At 41.4% G+C, this 4,176-nt stretch overlaps 1 long non-coding RNA gene across 1 annotated transcript in view; it reads right to left on the minus strand.

The window, feature by feature from the left end:
• LOC309646700 overlaps positions 1 to 4,176 on the minus strand; it is a 243,149-nt gene that overhangs the window by 170,364 nt on the left and 68,609 nt on the right. The gene's annotated exons all lie outside the window — the stretch shown is intronic.

Here is a 4,176-nt window from a genome sequence, read left to right on the forward strand (position 1 = left end):
TCTACATTTTAAAACTGCAGTTCAGGGAGGTTAATTAACTCATCCAAAGCCACCGGTCGGCTCTTTTGATCCTGTTCTATTGCTCTTTCCACTACCACACAATAGTCACCAAACTGCTAAATGGCCCTCTAATTTTGATGATACCACCTTCTGTTTTCATCTCTATGCTTTATCAAAAAGAAAATCTAATGTTCCCATATTTGCTTATTTGGGGATGGTCCCAGCTATAAAAGAAAAGAGGAGATACCTTACATATTCTCAGAAGTAGGATGTTACACTCTGGGACTCAAGTCTCAAATGCAACTTCCCGTGAAGAAAAATGTTAATATAAAACTCCCACATCAGGCCAACCCAGAGAAGGCCCTCAGTGTCCTTTTAGAGCCTTGCTTTGGAAAAATTATTAGTATAAGGTGTGTGTGCGTGTTATGTGCATGTGTGTGTGGTGTTGGCTTTTCTACTGGCACGTCTTGATTCCACCCCCTAATGTCTGATATCATTTCCAAGAGCTATAGATTGATTCCATTTATTCATTCAACCATTCATTCATTTACTAATACAACCAACCAACATTCATTGAGCCCTGACTCTCAATGCATAGGGCTTGACCCCAGCCTGCAGCCCCACCATGTTCCTACCATGAGGATGTGTGTTTATGTGGTGAGAACTCTGACTGAGAAATTTCTCCCTAGAACTCCAGATTCTGTTTCCACCCACACTTGCTCTGAGCTAACTGCTCAGAGTACGTTTGCTGAGATCCACTCAATATGTCACCATTTAGCAAAACAGGGATGCTCTCTGTAAAGTTACCTCACTGGTTTTCCAGAGGCAAACAAAGAGTGCCTCCCCTCACAGGGGTGGAGGGAAATTTACTACAAAGTGCAGAAATGAAGGAGGACAATCAGCACCTTAGTACATGTAGCTGAGCAATGAAAATATGATAAAGTGCAGAAAATCTTATCAAAGAATCCATGCTGGTAAAGACTTTGGAAATCGGTTCTTCAGACTGATTCCTTTGTGAAATCTAGGCCAGCGAAAACTAGATTGACTGGAAGAACACATCTCCAACCCTCCCCTGACCACCCTACTTCATGATGTTGTCCTGTCCCCCATCCCATTACTCCATCACACCACCTGTTTCCTTTACTTCATACTATTCATCACTCTCAGAAGCCATCTTTTTTTCTTTTTCTATTTTTTTTCTTTTTTGTCTCGTACTTTCCAGAATTTACGTTGTTTGAGTGTGGAGATTTTTTTCACTTGTTTCTTGTTTTATCCCCAGCATTTAGAACTTTATTGACACATATCAACCAACCAATAATACTTGTTGAATGGATGCATGCATGAATGAATGCGTGAAGTGACTACAAACCTCTTTTAATGTCCTATCTCATCTTAACCTGTGTAATAACCTATTTTTTCTTGTACTTCCCATCTGAATTGCTGAGCTATTTAGTTGAAACTAAACAGTCCAAAAAATTACTTCAAATTCCTCTGGAGCTTTACTATAAATTCTAACAAGAACATATTTATCACATGCAATTAGATTTAATTCATGAAAGTAGGGCCAAACAATTGTCTTGTCTGAAACACTGCCACCAGCCTATTCCAAACATCCTCAGAAAAAGAAGTATTCAATGTGAGTAAACACCAAAACTCCAGTATACATGGGAGAAGCCTTTCATTTTTATCAGAAATCTTCCCCAAGCCTAAATTCTTTCAGGCACTGGGCCAGGGGTCCCCTGACCCCATAATCAGAGAGACAGTGTGCTGCCTACATCTCTTCACAAAAGATGACTATTTATGAAATTCATCTCTGTGTGCTTCAGTTGCTATTTTATGGATAACAATCAGTTATCTATGAAAAGAAAACGTGCATGTTACAAGCATGTGCACCAGCAAGGAAGAAGGACTTCTAGAAGCAATCTCAGCCTTCTTGAGGAGCAGGCTCCCCTTCCAGAACAATCACCGAGGACAGAGTCTTTGATCACTAGGCACCTGTTTATTTCCTTTCTCCACAGTCTACATCAAGTCAGCCACAAAGCCCATTATGAATGCAGTTTTGAGTTTGTCTGGATGAAGTGGATAGTAATTAGTTCCTTTTACATTTGGTAATTTTGTTAACACAACTCAGTAGGTGTCTTGTTAATTTGTTCATTACTAGGTGGATGAAAATGTGCATCTCTTCTGTGAATACCAATTATTCCTAAATGAGGTAATTTCACCAAGACAGTGAAACTTCCTCGTTCTTCCCTGGTTTAAGAATATCATGGTCAAGAATGAACAGTTCCAAACAAAGAAAGCTGTGGGAGGCGGAAAATGGCGCCCTGACTTGAAAAAGGTGGGGTAGACCCTATTATTTTGCAGTCTTAAAAGGAAGCCCATTTTCAGGGTGAAAAGGAATTTGAGGGGAAGAGGCAGGAAGTGCTGGTGGTAGCGGCATTGTCTCAGACTCACGTGGCCCTGGGTCTCCATTTGCTCTCTGCAGAAACTAAAGGGACATGTCACTGTGGGGATGTAATAAGAATAAGTGGTCATCTCATCACTTCTGGGCAACTCAGTCATACTCCAGGATTTTTACCACAAGCGAAACAAAGAAAAATCTGTTTCAAGATCTTCGAATGAGTTTTCAAATCCCACTTCTATCTCCTGCTTGAAAACAATTTTTCTTTCTGAATCAAAGCAGTTACATAAGTCTCAGTCTCTAAATAATTGAATTGGGGGGTGGGGGAAGGATGAAGGGAACCAAATAGTGTCCATGGCAATATTATCTGTAAGACCGAGGAGTGGAGTTAGTACGTCTCTGGGGTGAACAAAGTGGAGAAGGAAAGGATGCAAGTTCACTGAGGATAGAGACTGTTCCTTCTCACATTTTCATCCTTGTACATAGTACATCCCTGGAGCAAAGCAAATAAGTTTGCAGACCCCCATTTCCTCCTAAACAGGTCCTGCGGCTTCTGCCTTGTTCACACACACTCTCTGTGTTGACAGGCCAGAGAAAATTGATGTCTGCCCCTTAGTTGATGGAGTTGATTCACAAGGCAAAATGGAGGGATCTTCCTGAAGAGTCCCAATAACTCTATCGTTCCCTCATTCCCAACCACAGAGGACAGACAAACCTATCTGTGAGCTTTCAGGACAGCTTTGGGGTGACCTACTAGAGAAACGGGGAAGATGGGATGGCCTGTGGAGCCCCTGAGCTGCCTGCTACTCACCTCCTGCCCTAGCAACTCCCAACGACCTTCTCTACTCCAACTACAGCATTTTCTCTGCTCCTTTCTCTGCAATTCAATCTCCAAGAGACTCCCTTCTTCTTGGGGCAGTTAGGGTGGAGTTACAGTTACCTCAACATTCTTTCCTCCGTCTCAAGTAGGAATGAGTATTGTCTTACAGGGCTTTACTTCCTTCCTGTTAGAATTATTTTTGGGGTCACCTTCACTCCAATGAAGATATAAAAGAGGACACAGACTACACATCCTGTTCACTATAAATCCCCAAGTGATTAACATAGTGTCTGCTATTCCATAATTGCACAATGAGTACTGTAATTTATTCATGGTGAATATTAATGGTCAATAATAAAAACAATAATAAATAGCTAACAACTCTCGGGTAATCAAAGCACTGTCCTAACAGTTTTGCATATTTTAACACATTCAACCCTTGAAGCAAACCTAAGAAATAGGAACTACTATCACATCCATTTTAAGGATGAGGAAACTGAGGTACAGAGAAGTAATACGGCCAAGATTATATACTGCGTAAGTGGCAGGACAATGAGCGTTTGTTCCCTCTTTATCATTAACTTCTGGAGAACAGGAATCATCTTGGTATCTCCCACAATGTCTAGTAAAGATTCCTGCATTCAAGCAGCACAATGTAGCTGTTAAGAACCAAGACTTTGAGTGAGACGTCTGCATTCAAATCCTGGTTCCAACACTTGCCGGCTGTGTGATGTTACTTAACACCTCTACGTGTCAACTGCCTCTTCTTAAAGTGGAGATAACCACAGTACTGTCTCTCAGCTTGTGGAAGACCCCCACTTAGCTCTACAACAGGGCCTTCAATAAATGTCAGCTCTCATATCTCAACGGCCAACCTGGTGCACAGCACTGTAAGAGCTCCGTAACTATTTGCTGGGTGAAAGACCGAGTAAATGAATGAAGGAAAATGGAATAC

The sequence above is a fragment of the Balaenoptera physalus genome, assembly GCF_965194825.1.
Source record: "Balaenoptera physalus genome assembly, chromosome: 17".
Taxonomy (NCBI): Eukaryota; Metazoa; Chordata; class Mammalia; order Artiodactyla; family Balaenopteridae; genus Balaenoptera; species Balaenoptera physalus.